This window comes from Miscanthus floridulus, chromosome 5 (genome assembly GCF_019320115.1).
Source record: "Miscanthus floridulus cultivar M001 chromosome 5, ASM1932011v1, whole genome shotgun sequence".
In the NCBI taxonomy this organism is placed as follows: Eukaryota; Viridiplantae; Streptophyta; class Magnoliopsida; order Poales; family Poaceae; genus Miscanthus; species Miscanthus floridulus.
In genome coordinates, this window is record NC_089584.1 from 93,989,000 (window position 1) to 94,013,875 (window position 24,876).

The window sequence follows — 24,876 nt, forward strand, 5'->3', positions numbered from 1 at the left end:
TCGACCAACACCATGAAATTCATGCTCTCTAGAAAAATGGGGCGGTGCACCACCCAGGGGGGTGGTGCCCACGGCGGTGCCCAACTCCAGTTCACCCGCTCTCTATTGAAAAGGGACGGTGCCACTAGACATGGCGATGGTGCCCATGGTGGTGCACCATCACGCCTGTGGTGGTGCACAGTGCCACTTTTGGTGCCAGCCCCAGCATCAGCCCTTATCGGCCACGTCCAGGTGGGCACCACCCTAGGGGTGGCGGTGCCATTGGACAAGGGGGTGGTGCCACCCAGAACACCTCCCTCTTAGCCTCCTCTGTCGGTCACCGCCATAGGAGTGGTGGTGCTCCGGATAGGGGTTGGCAGTGCCCCCGTGGTAGCACCCCGAGCCTAGCAACGCCTTCTTTTCTTCACCTTTTTCACCACCTTTGCAAATGTGCTAACACTCCAAGGGTTTCACCATCACATGCAAGTGTGTTAGCATTTTAACAATCATTTTTCAAAGGTTAATCACTTTGTCACCGAATGTGTACTAGGCCTAAAATGCAATGCAAGCATTTCAATACCTAGTGGCACTAGATGATCGAGTTGTCTCATAAGAGCTCCCCTCTTAATAGTATGACCATATATCCTAAATGTGATCACACTCGCTAAGTGTCTCGATCACCAAACCAAAAAGCTCCTATTAAGTTTCACCTTTGCCTTGAGCTTTTTGTTTTTCTCTTTCTTCTTTTCCAAGTCCAAGCACTTGATCATCATGGTCACCACACCATCATTATGATCTTCACCATTGCTCCATCACTTGGAATAGTGCTACCTATCTCAAGATCACTTTGATAAACTATGTTAGCACTTAGGGTTTCATCAATTCACCAAAATCAAACTAGAGCTTTCAATCTCCCCCTTTCTGATAATTGATGACAACCCTTTCACAAAGATATGAATTAAAATTCAATTGAAGTCATGTTGCTTGCCCAAGCATATTTACCATGCATAAACATATATGGACAAGTTTCATGAACCTCAAATGGTAGCATTAGCTCCCCCGACATATGTGCTAAGAGTTTGGATTGAAAGCTTGCACATATGCATGGAATTAAGTTATGGGAGAGTAATGTCTACCAAATGATGCTAAGGTATAAGAGATGGACCTTTGAAGCGTGATACCAATTGGAGTGCTCCAATATACCATCCTTAGCACCATTAGTAAATAGACATGCACACAAAAAACTAGAATACCCCATGAGATCAACATTAGAAGTAAGGGTCTAGTTTTCATAATATAAACACAAGTCTAGTTACTCAACCTATGCATGTAAGTTTTTCATTTCATCATTCAAACCTACAACTAGCATACACCGCACAAGCATTAAATTTAAAACCTATGCCATGCAAGCAAACATATGAAATGCACATCCAAATGCACCAATCAAGTTTATGAGCTTGCTCCCCCTACTTGTGTGCTCAAAATTTTAATTGATCCCCTTACTTTCTCATATCTCTCCCCATATGTCAAAGTTCTCCCCCTTTGTCATTTAACCTTATCTTTGAGCAATTTCTCCCCCTTTGTCATCAATAACCACAAAGGTTCGAGTTTAGATAGGTTAATATTATCAATGTCAATCAATGGGATGAGGATCATTTTCCCAAAATTGGTCCAATTTAGAACACTTGCCAAAGATATTGAACTTAGTTTGATCCAAGGACAAGCTTCTTCATACCACCAAATAAGGGTTATCTTGTACCATGTTGACTCATTTTCTAGCTCAAACACTAGGTTTATAAGCCCACAAACATGTCATATGCTACCACTACATCAAGTCAAGTACAGAAACAATAGAGGTACCATACAAGCATCAAATTCATTTGATTTTCATGAATGAGCCTATAACATGTGAGGAATGACTAGATGTACTAAACAAGTCCTTAGCAAAGTATGTATGCATGCTAATCAACTTTTACCTTGGTTGCTTGAAGGAGAGGCATGTCAAATAAGTGGGGGTGCATCAACACATATTTAAGAAATCCAATATGTTCAACTCATTCCTTAGCTTGCAAAACCTCTTCTCATCCAATGGCTTGGTGAATATATCAGCAAGTTGATCTTCGGTACCTACACTCTCAATGTAAATATCCCCTTTTTTTATGATCTCTAATGAAATGGTGGTGGACATCAATGTGCTTTGTTCTTGCATGTTGAACCAGATTGTTGGTTAGCTTGATTGCACCCTCATTGTCACAAAGCAATGACACTTTCTTGAACTTGATTCCAAAGTCATTCAAGGTGGCCTTCATTCAAAGTATTTGTGCACAACAACTACCGACGGATATGTATTCGGCTTTGGTAGTTGATAATGCAACACTATTTTGCTTCTTTGATGACCATGAAACAAGTGATCTTCCCAATAATTGACATGTGTCCGAGGTGCTCTTCCTTTCAACCTTGCATCCCGCATAATCCAAGTTGGAGTAACCAACTAGCTCAAACCTTGCTCCTTTGGGATACAACAAACCAACATTTTGTGTATGCTTCAAGTACCTCAATATTCTCTTTGTAGCCTTCAAAAAACTTTCTCTTGGTGAGTCTTGAAATCTTGCACACATGCACACACTAAACATGACATCCGGCCTTGATGCGGTCACATAGAGTAGGCTTCCAATTATAGACTGATACAACTTTTGATCCACCATGTTGTCACTTGCATCACTATCCAAATTGCTATTTGTTCCCATTGGTGTACTTATGGCCTTTGCTTCATTCATGCAAAACTTCTTGAGCATGTCTTTGATGTACTTGCCTTGACTAACAAATGTACCATTCTTCAATTGCTTGATTTGAAGACCAAGGAAGTAACTCAACTCTCTAATCATGCCATATCAATGAGTATTCTATTCTTCCTCTCAACAAGGCATTTGATTATGGAGTGTACTTGGTCGAGAATTGATGTCTAATTCCAAATTCATTACATAACTCATCAATTCTAGTGTTCTTGAACTCACTACCATTGTCACTTCTAACTCTCTTGATGGTTATTTCAAATTCATTATGAATGTCCTTGACAAATGATTTGAAAGTTGCAAATACATCACTCGTGTCCACTAGAAAGAATACCCAAGTGTATCTTGTATAGTCATCCACTATCACAAAGCCATATTTGTTTCCACCGATGCTAGTGTATTATGTTGGCCCAAACAAATCTATGTGCAATAACTCAAATGCATTACTAGTGCTCATCATACTTTTCTTAGGATGGGTGTTTCCAACTTGTGTGCTGGCTTGATAAGAGTTACAAAGCTTATCCTTCTCAAACACAACATCTTTCAAGCCTCTAACCAAGTCATGCTTAACCAATCTATTCAATTGTTTCATTCCAACATGACCAAGCCTTCTATGTCGTAACCAACCCATACTAGACTTAGTGAACAAGCATGTTGATAATTGAGCTTCACTAGCATTGAAATCAATCAATTATAGATTCTCATATCTAAAGCCTTTGAAGATCAAGTTAGAGCCATCTACACTTAGGATCTCTACATCATCTACCCCAAATATGCATTTGAATCTAAGATCACATAATTGAGCCAAAGATAGCAAATTAAAGTTCAAGCTCTCAACTAGCAACACATTAGAAATGCTCATGTTATTGGATATTGCAATCTTACCAAGCCCTTTGACCTTGCCTTTACCATTGTCACCAAATGTGATACTATCATAACCATCATTGCCATTGGTATTGATTGAGTTGAACATTCTTGCATCACCGATCATGTGTTGAGTGCACCCACTATCAAGAACCTAATGCCTTCCTTCGGCTTTGTAATTGATCTACAAAAGACGATCAATTCTTTTTAGGTACCCAAACTTGCTTGGGTCCTTGAAGGTTAGTGATCAAGCTCTTTGGCATCCAAATGGCTTTCTTATTTGAGCCCATCCATGGTGCACCAATAAACTTAGTCTTCACACCATTTGTACCCTTAGTAAGCATATAGAAAGAATCAAGTTTAATTGAGGATACATTAGCTTGAGGCTTCTTTTTCATGCACTTTTGCTCTACATGACCAACTTGCTTGCAACTAGTGCAAAATCGACCATTGTTCTCCACAAAACTAGTCTTATAAGGAGCAAAGGCCGCCTTGCCTTTCTTTGGGGTATAGCCCAATCCCTCTTTATAGAGAGAAGTTCTTTGGCTACCCAAGCACATAAGAAAGCGATCATCACCACCAAAGGCCTTAGCCGAGGTGTGATTGAGCTCTTTTACCTCCTTCTTGAGTGTCTCATTCTCAACCATTAGTGAGGCATCACAAGTAAAGCCATCGTTACTAGATGAGGTAGAAGTGGATGTGCTACAAGAAGGGTCAGTGGGAGCAACAATGATAGGCTTATAGAATGATTCATAAATTATATCACAAGTTAAGCCTTTGTCACATGTTACAACATACTCCTTCTCATTTTGCTCACCAAGTAGAGAGGAATGAGCTTTTTTAAGTTTCTTGTGAGCCTTTCCAAGCTTCTCATGGGCTTCCTTTAGCCTCTCATAAGATGCATTGAGCTCATCAAAGGCTTGCTTAAGGGCTTTTAGTTCCTTTCGCAAGTCTTTGCATTCCCTTCTTTTAATGTCAAAATATTCTTTAACATCTTCCAACATGTCAATTAGTTCATTTTTAGTGGGTTCATCAATGTTGTCACTTTCACTTTCACTATCATTATCATGTTCCTCATCACATCCATTATCACAACTTTATACCTTAGTGGCCTTAGCCATGAAGCATGATAGAGTGTCGAAGAGAGAAGGCTTCTCATTGATAGTAATGCTTGCAAGAGCCTTCTTCTTGGTGGTCTTGTCATCATCACTATCATCATCATCACTTGAGGAAGCATCACTATCCCAAGTGACCACATATGAACCACCCTTCTTCTTCTTCTTGAAGGTCATCTTGTCCTTCTTCTCTTTATTTTCTTTCTTGTCCATCTTCTTGCTCTTCTTGTCATCATCATCATTGTTGCTATTGTATAGGCATTGAGCAATAAGATGACCCTTGCTTCCACAATTGAAGTACCTCCTTGACTCTTTCTTGTTCTTGGATGAAGACTTCTTCCTTCTAGCATGGTAGCCCTTCTTCACCATAAACTTGCCAAATCTCTTGACAAAGAGAGCCATCTTCTCATCATCCATCTCATTAAAGCTCAAGTCTTCATCTTCACTTGATGATTCTTGCTTTGCCTTGTGTTTGGATAATGTGGCCTTGAATACCACACTCTTCTTCTTCTTCTTCTTCTCATCCTTCTTCTTATCTTTCTTCTCCTTATTTTCTTCCTTCTCATCATCATCTCTATATATATCATTGATCATCACATATCCCAACACTTGGTTTGGTGTCATGGTGTCCAAACCACTCCTCACTAGAATAGTGACCAATGTGCCAAATCTCGAAGGTAAGCATTTCAAGAACTTGTGGGAGAAGTTCTTGTCCTTCACTTCTTCTCCAAGCACTTTAAGATTATTGACAAGCACTTGAAGCCTATGGAACATCTTTGGCACACTCTCATCTTCCTTCATCTTGAAGCTTGCAAACTTCTCCTTGAGAATGTATGCCTTGGCACTCTTCATGGCTTGAGTGCCCTCAAATAACTCCTCCAACTTCTTCCATGCCTCATGAGCTCTCTCAATGTTCTTGATTTGCTCAAATGTTCTCTCATCTAATACATCATGAATGGCACTAAGAGCAATGTCATTGTTTTAGAGTAGCACTTCTTCGGCGATGGTGGGAGCCTCTTCATCGGCAATCTCAATCTTAGTCTCCACCACCTTTCACACCTTTCTATTGATTGACTTGATGTAGGTGGTCATTTTTGCCTTCCAATAAGAATAGTTGGAGCCATCAAATTGGGGTGGCTTCTTCATGTTGTTGATTTGAGCCATTTTGACACCAAAGGTTGTTAAGCCTCAAATCAAGGTAACCACGGCTCCGATACCACTTGAAAGGTCCTAATGGCTAGAGGGGTGGTGAATAGCCTATTGAAAATTTCTACGACAACACTTAGCAAAGATGTTAGACAATTAAATGACAAAGTGAGTGTTGCACTAGCCTACTAAAATTGCAAGCCACCTACCACAATTCTAGTGACTATGATCTCTAAGCACACAATGGCTATGTCACTACACTAAGTTAGTGTGCTCTTAAAGACTAACTAAAGAGCCACACTAACCACTAGACCCGACACAAGCTTGCTCTCAAAACTAATTACACTAAAGAGAGAAGCAACACTAGAAATGTAAATGCAATAGAGGTGGCGATGTTTATACCGACGTGTCGAGGTATGAACCAATCACAATATAATCATAATCAATCATAATGAATACCAAGAAATCCTCGAGCAAGATGACACAAGATTTTTTACTGAGGTTCACTTACTTGCCGACAAGCTAGTCCTCGTTGTGGCGATTCACTCACTTGGAGGTTCACGTGCTAATTGGCATCACACGCCAAACCTAGAATTGGGAGCCACACAACCAACACAAGATGAAGATCACACAAGCCATGAGCCACCGAAAGACATAGGACATAGGGTATTATGCCAAGTCGGCAGCCTAAACCTGCCTAATCACTGTCTCTTGCGTTCTGTGTCACCATCCAGGTCCCTCACGCACACCTCCACCGATTCATCTACTACCATGGGTATACCCCTTGGTAGATTGCCAAATATATTTCATCAATAGTGGTGTGCTAGGTAGGGGTTGTGCAAGCTGAATTCATGGCAAACTAGATGGCCACCTTTTTGAGCTACATGGCCCTTCCCAAGCTAGGCTAGATCTTCATGGTCGGATCCATGACCTAGATCATTGGCCCTGACGGCAATGGAGAGATTGTGGAAGCGATGCAATATCACCCTGTGCTGATCATACCAACACCTGCAATGTCATCTCTGATCCTGGTGCTCCACCGCTGGGTTAGGAGATCTATCAGCAATGATGATCTGATCGCATCCATCGATCGGGTCGTAGATCGCTTAATGGAATGTCAGCTCCTCGTGGATTCGGTCTTAGATAAATCTAGAGCGAGTGATGATTTTTTTGCACTCTAAGATCACCAAGCCGCTGTGACCGAGTGACCTACTTAGCCACACCATTTAAGGCGGCTAGATTCTGATCTAGTGATCATGACTGCTCTAGAGGGGCACACAGTGCAGCGCCAACCACTTCCCACTACCGGCCTATGCTTGGCTAACTACGAGGCCCCGATGGAGAACCCATCGAGGCCCTATCCCTTTGGGCTGGAGGGTGTAGGATCTGCGTACTAGAACATCATCCACCACCTCTTCATCAACCACATCAAGCATGACCATGTCACTGACCTCTACATGATCAACCCGACTAACTTTGGTTAGCCCGCACCCATGGTCAACACGGTGGCTATTTGCCAGCTCTTGGATGATTCCCCTCTTTCGGCCGAATCTCTCCACAACATTCTGAACAAGAGCCCTGACAATTATTCCAAGGGCTCAACTAGGACCATATCAAGCTACCCTACTTTCCCTCCAGGGTTCGAGGGCATGATTTTCCATGTCAGCCATGATAGCGTCACCAAAGACGGTGAAACCGCTGAAGAGCACAAAGCTCGTCTAGCGAAGAACGTCGATCACCAGTATCGCCGAGATGCAGAAGTAGCCCAAGGGGCCGACGAGGATGGTTGTGGCCTGCCCCGCCATCAATGTAACCTAAAAGAGGCAATTGACATGGTGAGCGACTAGCTAGTCTACCAAACTCCAAGCGCCAATCTAGCTATCGCTTTCAACAAGCTTGACAAACTCCCGCGCAAGTCGAGAAGGTCCGAGCACATATCATAGCCACGTAAGTCCAAGTCAACAAGTTCCAAAATGATGCCCCATCTTATTCCACCATGTCAGCTCGTAGTTGTCGCTCTCGCCATGATAGAGGAGGCTAGCATCATGGCACTGAGGGCTCTCGACCTCAGGTTGGAGGTCCCTACGTCTATAGAGGATCTAGAGGCAACTATGAAGCTCATTCATGCCACAACGGCTTCCCTCCATGCCCCTAGGGAGGTCAGGGAGGCAACTGCAACTAGGAGGTCAATCAACCCCTCCTTCACGACCTTCGTGACTACATCAACGCCGGTGTAGATGTCCGTGGCCGCATTGAAAATAGCAGGTCAGCACGCTACAAAGTAGAGATGGTGCATCGCTGGTAATTCGATGCTGAACATGAGGGATTTGTTGCCTGTAAAGCACCACTCCCTACCGGCACATTAGGACTTCGCCCCTTCACGGAAAGGCTCTAAGCTATCTGGTAGCCTATGGGTTTCAAGGTTATTGGTGTTAATACCTATGATGGAAAGGCAAACCTCGCTCAGTGGCTAACTCTACACGAGATCATCATGAAAGCCATGGGCAGAGACAAGGAAGTCATGGCAAACTATCTTCTTGTCATGCTTAACCAGTCTGCAAACAACTGGCTCCTTAGCCTGCAGGAGAACTACATCTGATCTTGGGATGACCTCAATAAAGTCTTCACAGATAATTACAAGGCTACATGCAAGCAACCTAGCACCAAGTATGACCTAGAGAAGCTTCATTAGTCCTCTAAGGAGTCCCCGCGTGACTTCATTAGGCACTTCTTAGAGATAAGAAATTCTGTTCCCAACATCACTGACACCGAGGCTATTGTCGCTTTCACCAAAGGGCTCTGGCATGAGCAGCTCCATGGCAAACTATACCACAAGAGGCCCACAACCATCGGCAAACTAATACAAACAGCAAACGGATAAGCCAATGCCGAAGAAGCCGAACGGTCAGCCCACTCCGCTCACCACTAGCGCCGCGACGATGACATCATGAAGATAGGCGCTATGATGACTATGACCACCACCGTGATGATCAAGACCACCACGATGACCACGACCATCACCAAGATGACCATGAGCCCCAGCGTGATGATCGCCTAGATAGCTCGAGAGGTAGACAAGGTCGTCGTCGCTAGCCTGATAACTCGATCAACACCGTCAATACCTATGCCAAGCGCACCTATGATGCTAACTTTAGCAAGCTGTTGGATGGCCCATGTCGTATCCAAAAGGATGCCAAGCACACCATGCGAGAGTGCAGAGGCCTAAAGACAGCGCTCGATGGCGAATCATCGAAGAAGCCACGGCGTGACGATGATGAGACTAAAGATGGTCAAGGCGGAGAATGAGGCAAGAACAAGGGTCCCACCTACCAGGACCCCACCAAGATTGTTGACACCATCTTTGGTGGGAGAGCTATCTCCAAAGACAAGTAGGAGCAGAAGCTTGTAGCCCAACGCGTCATGTTGGTCGCTACAGATGATGGCCCCGTCGCTGATCACAAGTACCTTGACTAGTCAGAGCACCTGATCACCTTCTCTAGGGCTAATCAGTGGATGGACATCCCATACCCAGGGTGTTTCCCACTTGTCCTATATCCCATAATCAAGGACGTGCACTTCTAGAAGGTCCTCATTGACGGAGGGAGCGCCCTCAACATCCTCTTTGCCAGATCTTTGGAGGAGCTAGGGCTCAAGAAGGAAGACCTCACCCCTATGGACTCTTCATTCTAGGGATTCGTTCTTAGGAAGGCATCCCTAACCGTGGGATAGAGTATATTGCTAGTTCAATTCGGCACCACCAAGCATTTCCACATCGATTACGTCAACTTCCTCGTCGCTAATTTCAACATGGCGTACCATACCATCCTCGGCCGACCAGCTCTTACCAAGTTCATGGTCATGCCACACTATACATACCTGGTGCTAAAGATGTCGATGGAGTAGGGGGTCCTCTCCCTACACGCCAACCTCGACGTCGTCTACAACTGTGAGAAGGAAAGCTTTGCGCTCGCCAAGGCAACTAACATCTCTATCTGCATGCAGGACTACATCACGACTTCATAGTAGATCTCTCTAGAGGGCCTAGAGATCCAAACCATGGAGGCCACCCGAGCATCAACCATGTCCAAGGAGGTGAAGGAAGTGGCCCTCGTCCCCATTGACCAGTTTAAGAGTGCTTGGATTAGGGCCGGCCTTGAACCAAAATAGGAAGACGCGCTCATCATCTCCCTAAGGGAGCATGTCAATGTGTTCATGTGGAAACCTGTAGACATGCCCGGCATGCCTCGGGAGATGATCGAGCACTCCTTAAACATCTCAGCGATTGCTAAGCCAATCAAGCAGAAGCTTCGACTATTCACGCAAGACAAGAAGGAGGCCATTAGGGTAGAAATAACCTAGCTCTTAGCTGCTAGTTTTATTAAAGAGGTGTATCATCCGGAGTGGTTAGCCAACCCAGTTCTTGTAAGAAAAAAGAATAAATAATGGAGAATATGCATTATTTACACCGATCTCAACAAACACTGCCCTAAAGACCCCTTTGGCCCACCTCGCATTGATGAGATCATAGACTCCACAGCCGGCTGCGAGCTCCTGTGCTTTTTAGATTGCTACTCTGGTTATCACCAGATCATGTTAAAGAAAGAAGGCCAAATCAAGACATCGTTCATCACGCCCTTTGGTGCCTACTGCTACACGACCATGTCTTTTGGGCTTAAGAATACGGGAGCGACCTATCAAAGAGCCATCTAGTGCTGCCTCAAGGACTAGATCGGGAAGAACGTTGAGGTTTATGTCGATGATGTGGTGGTTTCTAGGACCATCCACACGTTCATTGCTGACCTCATCGAAGTTTTCAAAGCCCTAAAAGTATATTGATGGAAGATGAATCCCACTAAGTGCATTTTTGGCGTTCCATCCGATATCCTGCTAGGCAACATCATCAGTCACCGTGGCATCAAAACCAACCTAGAAAAGATAGCTGCGGTGACCAACATGAAGCCATCGACCTACATCAAGGACGTCTAGAGCTAACGGGGTGCATGGTGGCTTTAAGTCATTTCATATCCCATTTGGGTGAAAAGGGACTCCCCTTCTTCAAGCTACTCAAGGCTTAAGAGAAATTTGTCTAGTCAGAGGACGCTGACAAGGCATTCGCCAAGCTCAAGCAGTTCCTCACCACACCTCCGATCATGACCACCCCCAAAAGGATGAAACCCTGCTAATCTACATCATAGCCACCAACCAAGTAGTCAGCACCGCTATCGTTGTTGAACGAGAAGAGGCTAGACACGCATACAAAGTCCAGCGCCCAGTTTACTTCATCAGCAAGGTCCTAAATGAGTCTAAGACTCGCTACCCAAAGGTCTAGAAGCTGTTGTATGCCATCCTAATCACATCCCGAAAGCTCCATTGCTACTTTGATGCCTACCACATAGCAGTAGTCACTGAGTACCCGCTCGGCGACATCCTCCGCAACAAGGAAGCTAGCGTCCGCATCAATAAATGGGTGGTCGAGCTTGGCACCTATACCATCGACTTCAGGCCTCGCCACATGATCAAGTCACAGGCGCTCGCCGACTTCATCACCGAGTGGACAGATATGCATACCCCTGTCCTGGTTGACCACCCTGAGCATTGGACCATGTACTTCAATGGGTCTCTCAACCTCGATGGTGCTAGGGTAGGTGTATATTTCATCTTGCCATCTAGGGATAAGCTTCGCTATGTCCTCCACCTACACTTCTGAGTATCCAATAATACAGCTTATGAGTCAACACTTCATGGTCTCCATATAGCTATCGAGCTCGGTGTTAAACACCTCCAGGTGTACGGCGACTCCACACTCGTGATAAATTAGCGCAACAAGGATTGAAATTACACCAACGAGAAGATGGATGCTTACTGCGCCACGATAAGAAAGTTAGAAGACACATTCTATGGCATCGAATACCACCACATGGTCTGAGCCAATAACCAAGCAGCCGATGAGTTGTCAAAGATAGGATCAAACCGGGTTGAAGTTCCAACCGGAGTGTTTGTCCAGGACCTTGTGGCCCCTTCCATCAAGTAAGAACAAGAAGGCATTGAAGAAAAATTACCTGCTGAGTAGATAGTCACAGCGGTCCCTGGGCCGAGCAGTGATTAGAGGGAACCTTTCATTAAATACCTCACCACTACAGACGTCCCAAATGACAACACAGAGAGAACACCTTACCCACTATAGTAAGCATTACATCCTAGTTGAAGGGAAGTTGTACCACAAAAACACCAAAGGGGAGCTACTCCAGAAGTGTCTCCGTGGAAGAAGGCAAGAAGATACTAAAGGAGATCCACGCTGACACCTATGGCAGCCATGCGGCCTCTAAAACACTGGTCGAAAAGGCTTTCCGAGCTAGTTTTTATTGGCCCTCAGCCGTAGCTAATGCTGAAGCACTCATTTGCTAATGTGTAAACTACCAGTTTTTCGCTAAACAAATCCACACCCCGACTCAGGCCTTACAAATGCTTCCTGCATCGTGGCCCTTTGCATGCTGGGTACTAGATATGATCAGGTCATTCAAGCTCGCACCAGGAGGTTTCCGCTGGGTCTATGTCTACATCAACAAATTCTCCAAGTTGATTGAATACAACCCCCTAGTCCAAGCTACAGCGAAGAAAGCAACCAAGCTGCTTGACGATATCATTCACTGGTTTAGCCTGCCGAACAGCATCATCATTGACCTAGGGTCCACATTCACTAGTAGCAACTTTTGGGATTTCTACGATGAAAGATGCATCTCCATTAAGTATGTCTCGTGGCACACCCAAGGGCCAATGGCCAAGTCGAGTGCGCCAACAGTATGATCTTGGATGCATTGAAGAAGCTGTTCTACAAGAAGGAATAGAAACACCCGGGCAAATGGCTCAAGGAACTACCAGCTATGGTCTAGGGACTAAGGACCTAGCCTAGTCGTAACACCAGCGTCTCCCCGCACTTCATGGTTTTCGGCTATGAGGCCGTATTGCCTGCTGACGGCGCCTTCCGAGCACCCAGGGTGGAGAATTACAACGAGGAGAACTCTGACCAAGCTTGGCTCAATGAAGAGGATAGCTTAGAAGAGTAACATCTGGTCACCTATGTTTGGATGGCAAAATACCTCAATGGTTTATGAAGATACTACAACCGTAATGTCATTGATCGATTCTTTGTGGTTGGAGACTTAGTACACCATAGGAAATAGAAGATAGACAGGATGCACAAGCTCTTCTCACCTTGATAGGGCCCCTTCATCGTCAAGGCGGTCACCTACCAAGGTCTACAGACTATGCAACATGGATGAAAGAGATGTCCCAAACTCTTGGCACATCGATCTACTTAGACGTTTCTACCCTTGAAGCGTTCATTTCAAAGATATGTACCTTTTATATTTGAGTATTCAATAAAGTTTTTTTACACTGATGTTTCTCCATATTATTTTCTCCATGCTTTTTTGCTAAGTGATTCTGATTCTGCGTACAACATCTTAAAGATGACACGCCAACTATGCCTAAGGCAAATACCTAAACAAACACGTTAACGCTCGGATGCCTCCAGAGATGACCCTGTCTCTAACTTCTCCCTGTATGTGCATGAGCGTCTACCCTTTGCGTCATGGGTGGTCGGCAGTGGTTCCTTAGTGATGCCCTATTCTTCCCACATGCACACAGCCCCTATGCCCTGCGTTACGGTTAACAGGCTAGCTAGGGCTGGGGACTCAACTATAAACTATTGATCGGATGGTTTATATCAAATATAAACACAAACGTACCATAACAACAAGCATTCAATAAAAGTCGCTAAGCACTTTTATACAATGATTCAACATGAGTTTTTTCTAATCTATAAAGCATTGCTCCCCCTTCGTAAAATAGGTCGATGTCTCTAGCCAACCTCTTCACCGACTCTTTCGCCTCATCCTCCAGCCTGGCAATCTTTGTCGCATCTGTTCCATGGGCAAAGCCAGTCACCATGCGCTGGAGATCCACTACAGGGTAATGCAACCGTAGCTGGGTAAGTGCATGGATGATGGCTCCAAGGGCAACACTGTGTGCGAACTCCTTGAAGTTCGACCATGCCGTACAGCATTGGTCTAGGATCGACTAAGGTTGTGGGTCTACAGGTAGCAGCTCTCTCCCTTCGGATGGTTCAAAGCCAATGCAGTCAAGCACGGGCTTGATCCCTACCTTCATCGTTTCAATCTCCCCATCTCACATTTTCACTTGGTCTCCAAAGACCTAGAATTGCACGAACACCTGGTACCGATACTCTGCAAAAAAGTGATTGTATGCTAACCATACGTTCAACACTGCACAGGTAAAAATAAAATGCCAGGCACTCACATCGAAGATCTTTAGCTATCTTCTTAGCCTTTTTGTCTGCCTCCTCCTTTGCCATAGTCAGCTGCACGATGGCCTCTCGAGAAAGGCTGACCTCCATTTCCAATGTTGCATATCACAGCAAGACATCTCACAACACTGAGCATTAACAAGACAAGATCAAAAGTCATACCTTTCTGCTAGTCGGTACTATGGCCAAGTTGTTCGTCTAGCGACTAGTTCTCTACCTCCATCTACCACAGCTCCACCTCCAACACCCTTTCACCTCTAAATCTTTTCTACGGTGACACTCTTGGAGTAGGCTTGCGCATCCATCGACCCCTGTAGACTCTTGTTCTCCTCCAGCACTAGGGCCATCTCTTCTAGTTGTCACCGGCGCTGCTCGAGAACTTTCATGACATTCTGCAATGAGCAAGGGGTTAAAAAAATTGAACATCAAGGGACACAATAGAAGGATTTCTTTCAAGCATACCTCAATATGTCCAATCATTGTTGTTAGGTCGGTTCTCAACCTCTTTGTTTCTACGCTTGCCTCCCCTCCTCTAGAATCTCAAACTCCTCACCATGCTGGATAACTATGCAAAGGAGCTGGGGAGGCGAAGAGGGCTCCCGCGTGATTTCTTCAATTTCAACAGTAGCCACTCATAGAGGTGCCCTCCTTGGTTGCTGCTGTGCTCAGACGGTTTGTTCGAACCTTGCCTCCGCTATTGACGCTACCGGTGCCATCATTTGCTCGGCAACTATGGGCGGATGTAGCACCGTGCTACTCGGCGCATCCCCTGTGGCCCCTGCTCCTACTTTGGTAGGATCAACTGATGTCGCCATTGCGCCCCACAACCCCTCATCGCTCAAATCACCCTCATTGTGCGTCTCGCCTCTAGGCGAGGTCAGGCCGGTAACTGGTGACTCCTCCATGGCAGGGGAGGCTAGTTCCGCAACCATAGGCTGCTCTATCATGGGGCAACTAGATCCGCTCCTCCTTGTCCCTACTAGGCATGGGCAGTTTCTGGTTCTACTGCATGCTCCACGCCATTAGCAGCAGCAGCCTGTAGGTCCTCATTAGACTCCACACTTTGGCACACAAACAATTCGTCAAGAATCAGCACACCGTGCTCAAAGAGAATTACGCACAAAGAGGGAAACTTACAATTGGGACTCCCGCTGTGCTGTTCGAAACCGGCGCGTTCGCCTAGAACTGCCCACTCCAGCGTTTGAGCTACCCGACACCTCCATGGATGTTGCTGGAGTAACCCACGTAGTCCCGAGGGCTTTGGTGGTCACCTATGCTGCTGCCACTAGAGTTGTTTGTGCGGTCTCAGGGACCGCAGTAGTCATCTAGGCTACCGCTGTTGGAGCCACCCGAGCTGCCACTATGGGTACCGCTCGAGCACTGTCAGGCACCAGCGTTGTGGTCTCCTGCATATGTCACCTTTCATGCGTCTCTACCCCAGTCAGCATAGACGGTGAAGGCATCATGGCCCTTGGGGAAGGAGGTGTCATCATCTCATCATCGTCCAACGAGCTCAACACATACATCTACCGTCTTCGTGGCTAGGCGGTAGCTCTAATGCTCATGGCTTCTCTTCATGACAAGAGGACCCTATTGTCTTCCTTCTCTTTGGGATGGCTCCTTGTCAGCAGGCCACTTCCCCTAGAGCTTCTTGTGGGCATATGATGTCTGCTCATCTTTGTCTCCATCATCAAGGTTGGTCAAGCTATCCCCACCTATCTCTGAGCTGGCCCGATGCTGGGGACTATTCAGCCGAGCGTCAACCCCCCTTGGCTAGTCCGCCGACGGCACCATCGAGAAGTATACTGCCTGGTCATGCCCACGAATCTTCAGGAACACAAATGAGTATGTTTCAACAGGCAAAGGAACAAATGAATCCAAAAATAAAACTCTTACCCATGGTGGAAGGCTCCCTACATGGAAGGGCCTCTACTGGTCGTCGATCCTAAGACGCCCCGCAAGGTTGAACATCATCGAGATGTGCCATTAACTTCATCCTGACTGATCTCCTAGGGCACCTCACAGATCCCATCGGCCTCCACCCAGAATTCATATCCGGGATGTGCCCTCTCCTTGCTGGGCTGGACTCACTGAAAAGTGAAATTTATTGCCATGATCACCCCATCCAACCTTCTCCGATCTATCAGTGCCAAGAGCTCCATCACTTGCTCCATCCCATTGGTGCTAGGCCTCTCTAACCACCTGGCATTGCTAACAGGGATCTGATCCACATCGCATGCCACATATGGCTCCACCTATGGCATGTAAAACCATCGCTGCGCCCAATACTTCACATTCATGTTCAAAGGGGTGCCGATGTATTGACCCACCATCCCATCCTAGAGCTTCAAGTACGCCCCTCCTACAATTCTAGATCTAGATCCTCCTTGGGCTTTCAAGTAGAAGAAGTGGCGGTAGAGATCAAAATGGGGTTGAATGCCAAGATAAGCCTCGTAGAAATGGATGAAGACAGAGACATGAAGGATGGAGTTTGGGCTCAGATTGCAAAGAATAATCCCATAGTAATCAATCAACCCACGGAGGAACGGATGGATTGGAACATCAAATCCACGGTAGAAATAATCTTCAAAAACTACTAGTTCATCACCACAAGGAGTAGGAAAGATCTCACCATGAACCGGACGCCATCCCCCCATCACCATATCAGGCAGCACGCCGTGCACCACCAACTGATTGAGCACCGCCTCATTGCTAATGGACTCCATCCATTCCTCAACACAATTGAGCTCGCGTGATCCCTGACTCGACTCACCATGGCTTCTTTTCAATGCCATCTCCTATGTCCCGAAGGAGACTATGCCCTTGCGGTTGCCATGATGGCGGAGCAGTTGCTAGGCATAGTGGTGTGGGAGCGAGGAGGAGGATGAAGCGGTGGAGATAGTGGAGAATGTGCAACGGGGTAGAAGCGCTCTTATAACCGTTTGACCCCTGACCCTCCACCTTCTAGGGTTCTTGGGAAACCGCGCCCGCCCCGCCGCGTTGTCCCTCAAAATCTCCGCGCGCCCCGTTGGATTACTAAATGGGCCGGGTGGGCCATCATGTCAAACCATGTTAAACATGGGTCGACGAAACAGATTTCAATGATAAGCATCGCTTCGATGGAGTTTTTCATATATTTTTTCTCTTTGACCCTGCTACAAGATATCTTTGCAATCTTCCAGCAGGCTCAGGGACTACGTGTGTACAAGTCATTTGATGATGACTGTACAATTTTTCTTAGTTAAGCTGGGGACTACTTCAGCACCTGAAGACTACCATTTTGGACCCTAGCACCACATGACTACTTCACCTACTGCTAGGCTTGGGGACTAAGTGGGCACACTTCACCTGGCGGTGAATGTGCTTATCTCTAGACTTACTCTTCTACAAAGCGACTAAGTCATAGACCATAATCATTCAAGATCCTTGTTCTAGATCAAGAGCTAATTTTGCCTAAGGCATTGATGCTAAGCATCTCTCTTCGTTCCTAAGGGACTAACTTCCTCCGCGCTGACTAAGTCAGGGACACTAAGCATCAACTTCGTCGCCTGGAACTTAAGTGGGCACACTTCATCTAAGATGAAGGCTTCAAAATTTTTTACTTGAGCACCTTACATCCTTCTGGCAAACCTTGCTTTCAACTGAGTTTGAACTTGGCACATAGACAAATAGCTCAGACGCTTGCCTTAATAGCTCAGACGCTAGCCTTAATAGCTCGGATGCCTGACTAATTGCTTGAACATCTTCTTTAATAGCTCGGCTCCCAGTCAGATAGGTTGGAAGCCTCTTCCTGACAATTAGCGGTGTGTTGATCAGCTCGGACAAGCTTAGGACGGTGTTGCTCAGAGGATGCAAGGTGCTCAGGGACTAGCTGTGGGGGTATGATGCCCGATACCCATAGGGTTGTACATGGGCTGAGCCGCCAGGGGAGGCCCAGCCCACAATACTGTGCATGGGTCACGCTACTAGTGGAGGCCTAGCTTACAAGACGCCACCGCATGAAGTACGACATAGGTTGGTGGGCCTCGCAAGACTGCGTGAAGATCCTCAGTGATCTAGGAAACCTGCTTAGATATGCTAGATCCCATAATATCTATAACTTTCTATCTTGTAAATCAATCAGGGTAGAAACAACCGATCTATAACCCTACCCCTCGGGCTACATAAGGTGGATAGGGACCCCTTGTTTTCATCTGATCATACTGTTGACACAAAAATGTGGTGATGCGATCAACACACAGCAAGCCAGAAGATCTGAGTAGAACGAGACTAGAGATCTACTTGGCTTCAACATAGAACCAGCCGATTCTGAAAACGCAATGACATGCCAGTCAATTTGACCTACAATTGACAAGGAGAGAAAATCTTATCAGTACTTTAAGGTGGAACATGTCGGTGTTGCACCAAATAGTTCTAAATGTATGGCTAAATAGCCAATTCAATGAGGCTATCGACTAAATAGTCGATATCGAGCATATCCATGAAATGAAGATCTTTAAATCAAGCATTATCGGCTAATATTGAACGATAATGATACGAATCAAAATAACTGATGCTCATGGAATATCAGAAAGCATCATCAGCTAAATGGAACATGATCGATATAAAGCATTGAGCCGATAAGTCTGATGAAAAGAGTATAACAAATCGATTGTCTAATATAAATGAATTTATAAATAGTTTTGAGTCTAATCTATTATCATCAACAGTGAGGTTTGATTAGATCGATGCAGCTATGATAATGATAATAAACTAAAGCCAAAGAATCTATAAAACCATCTATATGTTAACAGATTCATGAAAACATGCTATATGCATGAGAGTATAGGCAAATCGGCTAAAATAGCCGATGCAATCATAGCAAACAAACAGAGTACATATCTTGATCATGAACAAGACCACTAATCAATAATTTCTAATCTAAAGTCTTACCAGTGAGGTTCAACCGGATCGATGCAGGTATGGTAGTGTCATTAGATTAGATCTCATTAACTAATGAGTTTATTCACGATTGAAACATGTCTTTAGATACATACTATGTTTGACTGGAATAGAGATAAAACAGCCGATCTAGCAGAATTAAGCCATCAATTATAAGATTTGAAGCGTGACCATATCAAAGGACGACCAATTAAGATCATATGATGCCGATCTATCTCTATATCAATCAGGTGATTTTATTATAATTAATAAAACATTAATTATAGCAAGATCGATAACTGGTGAATCAACCAAAAATAGCAAGGAAAATCTTACTAATCTTAGCAGATTCGATAACTAGTGATATTGTATTAAACAACAAGTTATTTAACACAAGATCGATAACTTTGATCTATATTATGATTCATAAGAGATCAATCAGTTGATGCAACCTTACAAACTATGATACAGATCGACAACTAACTTATATTATGGCTCATAAAAGATCAATCAGTTGATGTAGCTTTACAAGTATAATACAAGTCGTGACGGTACTCACAACCAAGCTAGAGGTTGATCAGTCGATGCAGCCCTGTTTGCTGAAGAACTCATCGAGATCTACAATACTCCTACTCCTAATGCGATGGCGAAAGCCAAAAAGATTGTATTGATTGAGTGTTTGTCCTTTTTTACAATAACCAGGGTCTAATATTTATACCCGGAACTGAAACATGAATCCTACTCAAATACGACTCAATATAATTCTTGGAATAAAAGAAAACTTCATAACTTAATAATAACCTGGACCCTAATTTTCCTTATTTGTAAAGTCTGACACATCTTCTGGCCCACTCAAGTATAGCCCATTAACGTCGTCTGTTGACATCATCCATAAAATAGCCAATTCTGACATCACATCTAAATCAGTTGATACCGATTCACATCTAATCGATTCCTTGATGACACAATCCTGGAAGCTTCGAGTTTCCATGTTCTTCTTCCCAAATTTTGGTGTAAACACATATGCAATACTGCCCACCGAAAGACATAGGACATAGGGTATTGTGCCAAGTCGATGGCCTGAACCTGCCTAATCGTTGTATCTTATGTTCTGTGTCACCATCTAGTTCCCTCACGCGCACCTCCACCGATTCATCTATTACCATGGGTATACCCCTTAGTAGACTGTTGGACATATTTCGTTGACATGTGCCCCCTAACGGTCGAATCCAACGGCTAGTTTGACTGTCAGCGGTCATCGGACAAGCGGTGGGGCACCGGACAGGGGGTGGCGGTGCCACCCCAGCCAACACCCTGAAATTCATGCTCTCTAAAAAATGGGGCTATGCACCGCCCAGGGGTGGCGGTGCCCAACTCTAGTTCACCCGCTCTCTGTTGAAAAGGGGCGGTATCCACAGCGGTGCACCGTCATGGTTAGTGGCGGTGCACACCGACACTTCCGATGCCAGCCCCAGCACCAGCCCTTCTCGGCCACATCCAAATGGAAACTGCCCTAGGGGTGGCGGTGCCACCCAGAACACCTCCCTCTCAGCCAACTCTGCCGATCACCACCACAGGGGTGGCGGTGCACCTGACAGGGGTAGCAGTGCCCCCGTGGCAGCACCCCGAGCCTGGCAATGCCTCCTTTTCTTCACCTTTTTCACCACCTTTGTAAATGTGCTAACACTCCAAGTGTTTCACCATCGCATGCAAGTGTGTTAGCATTTTCACAATCATTTTTCAAAGGTTAATCACCTTCTCACCGAATGTGCCCTGGCCTAAAATGCAATGTAAGTATTTCAATACCTAGTGGCACTAGATGATCGAGTTATTCGATAAGAGCTTTCCTCTTACTAGTACGACCATCTATCCTAAGTGTGATCACACTCACTAAGTGTCTCGATCAACAAACAAAAAGCTCCTATTAAGTTTCACCTTTGCCTTGAGCTTTCTGTTTTTCTCTTTCTTCCTTTCTAAGTCCAAGCACTTGATCATCATGGTCACCACACTATCATCATGATCTTTACCATTGCTCCATTACTTGGAATAGTGCTACCTATCTCATGATCACTTTGATAAATTAGGTTAGCGCTTAGGGTGTCATCAATTCACCAAAACCAAACTAAAGCCTTCACGCGCCTGCATAGAGAGTTCAACAACAGCTATGCCTAGAACCCAAACTTGGTGATGTGTGTGGAGATGTCCAATATCAAGTCCACTAAGTACCTGCACTCACAAACACACACAACCAAGTAGATCTAGTGGAACATAGATAATGCAATTCAAAACATAAAAAGAGAGAAGACACATGATTTATCCCGTGGTTCAGCTCACCACCAAAGCTTGCCTATGTCCACGTTGTTGAGGCATCCACTAAGGCTTGGGCTTTGCAACCCTTATCCCCGTTCTCAAGTCAACAGAGTGAACTCTTGAGATGAGGGGTTTTCACTAGATCGATGGGGTGATTAACAAACTTTCCCGTGGCTCACCACAAACACGGGAGCTCGGGCTTCACCTCCAAGAGCAACAAATGCTCAACGAAGATTAACAAAGCCCGACAAGTGCTCAAGGATTGGATTGCTCTTAATTGCTCTCTAACAGTTAATCAATCACTCACTCTCACAAAGAGAGAGGTTAGAGAGAGCTCACAAATGGCTTGGGAAGGGTTTGGAATGGTTAGAGCATCAGCAGCAACACCAGGAGGCGTGGGATGTGTATTTATAGCCACCCCACACAAACTAGCCGTTATGACCTATACAGGTGCGGCACTGTCACGTCGACCCGCGGCACTGCTACGAAAATTCACGGCACTGGCGTAGCTCTAAGAAACAGCACAGGTCACCTGATAGAAAACGCCATAACTTTTTACTCCGAACTCTGTTTTTAGTGATCTTGCACATTCTAGAAAGCTTGTTTCGAGAGCTATCCAACCCAACAAAGAACAAGCCCCAAGATCAACAAGTGCAAGTGTTGTGCTAGTGTGTTTCTCTCATGTTAGCACTTAGGTTCGGTTAGTTTGAGCACTTGAGACTTATCTTTGATTCGTATTGCAGCCCCCTTGATACTACGCCATATCTATACTCAAGATCAAGAGAGTATAACCATTTCCACCACTTAAGTCTTCAATGTCTTCATATGCTATTTCTTCTCAAATCGCTTCATAAGGGGTTGCAATCAACTTTGTCTCATCTCTTTGAGCAAACATACCTTGAGCATGTGACTTGAACCATTTCCATATATATGAGTTCACCTCATGGCTTTAAGCGACTTCTACTAATGATTTGATCCTCAACACAATATGACTCCTCATAGCTCAATTAGTTCCTTGACTCAATCCAAGTACTCTCTTCTTCACCTTAGCCATGGTACCTCAGTCCTCAAGCCATTGCTTGCCCTTCACCTTCGCTTAGTCCCTCGAAGCCCTTTCCTTGCTATCTTCAACTTATCGAGCCATACTCAAGTCACATCATATTAAGCATCCATTGAAAAACCCTTTCTTCAATATTGTGATCCTTGCTTGAATATCTTCTAGATATGAATGTTGAGATCAATCAAGGGTCTGTTTGATTCACATAGAGACATATATGAATCAACATCAATATGGTCAAGCCAATTCACGATTCCTTGTATCCTTTTTATTTTGGCTTGACACTCCTAACACTCACTTCAATATCTATCTTCATACTTCTAACTTGATCAATTCAATACAAAGTGATTTTCCAAATTTTTATCCATACAAGCAAACCAACATAGAGACTGACTTATATCCAATATGAGTTGTGTCATTTGTCATTTAACCTTTGCTTGGTATTTGTTCACTTATGCATTCTTGACTTATTCTTCAATCCTCGATCAAAGCTAATCCACTATTAAACTCTTCTTGTTCATGCAAAGTAAGACATTATTGAGACCAATCCAAAATAATCAACTCATGTCTCATTTACCATTTGCCAAATATACTTGCTTTCTCATGATACTATGGTATCCCACAACACAGAAGTCATTTCATTGATTCCATTTGCATTGTTGTCTTTTCCTTAAACTACAACAATACACAATTTGGCCTTTATTTGAACATTATCTGGAATATCATCAAGTTTGTCTTCTTGTTGAACCTGTATACACTTCCCGTTCCACAATCCACAAGTATATGCAATAAATTTAATTTCCTGTTCAACACTTAGCAAATTTATTAGGCCTTTAATGGTGTTGTCATTCAATTCACCAAAACCCACTAAAGGATCAGATGCACTTATAGAGGGCAGCCACACTGGCGGCCAACCATCGGCAGGGCCCGGTCATGCGGCGCTGTGGCCAGGGACAGCCACCGCTGGCGGTGCCGCGGCACAGGCCGGGGAGCGGCGGCGCGGCCCGGCAGCACGGTGAGCAGGTGGGGGAGGTTGAGGGGGAGGACGAGGGCGGCCGCAGCCGCTGGCGCCGGTGGCCACCGCCCTGGCCGCGCGTCGGGAGAGATCGAGAGAGGGAGGGAGCGGACAAGAGAGAGCGAGGAAGAAGAAGCAGAAGTTTGGGAAAGAAAAATCAGAAGCTAGGTTCGTTTCGCTGGATTCTAAGAAGAAGCCGTAGAAGGTAAATAAATGAAGAAGCCGGAGAGGACGACAGGAAGCTGTTCTGGACGAAAATCGATTTCAAGAGATCTGGGCCATCGATTCGAAGATCCGACGAACAGAAAAAATTTAAGTTACGTGGCGGCTGCTTCCTTTCGAGGAGCTAACGCAATCTATAGTATTAAAAAAAAGTCATAGAACGTGTCCATGACCATGAGTGTAGTATTCAAATAATTGTAGCCAAAACTCTGCAGAGAGATACGTACATGTTTTACTGACTCAGAAAACGAAATTAAAGCTCATACGACTCGTCAGTATATAAATAGGAATCTAGGATGCTTTCATTCCCTCAACCAAAATAACGACTGAGATCATCCATTTCAGGAAAAGTGGGCTCGACCTGTGCCTATGTCGTTACTGCTAACTGAAAGCTTTCAACCAATAGTTTCAGGATGGAACTTGGGCCTTTTCAGTTCCGCTGCGAATCTTTTGATCAGCTACAACAAAAGAATAAATCACATGTTTGGTAGAAAAGATCATTTCCGACTAGAAGCGAAAATAACTGTTGGAGGACTAGGGATGAGAGTTCCTGAAGTCCCAAACCAAATTGAACTTTCAACTGAATAACCAATAGTTCCGTTGGTGTCACCGATAGTAGTCCTTTTGGTGGCGACGGAGGCTTCTAGGAGTATAGTCTATCGACAGCTCGCATTCGCTTAGCGTGCACAGAAGTACTTACTAAACAACAAAAGAGCTCGTGTGGTGGTGTCGGCCATTGACTGATCAAGAGTGACTGAGTGAGGATGATGAAGGCGCAGAGACATGAACGACAAAAACATGTTTGTGTCCTGTTTTGCACGAGGAAGACGTAAGCACTCGTGCGTGAGGAGGTGCCGGTCAAACTCAAACCCCGACGGGGAAGTACAGTGGGTGCCTACCATGTTTCAGTTTCACCACATAAATACACAAGGAAGAAGGCAGTAATTTCGTATGAAGAGCATTTTAGTTATGCGTACATGGGATGTAATAAAGATAATAATTGCTCAGGTAGTCAGGTGAAAAATGGGATAGTGGACAGTCGCACACGCTTGGTTAAGCCCATAGCGGTCGAGCGTGAATCTGGCTTTAAGCAATCCGTCTGATCAGACACCGACGATCCAATTCGAACC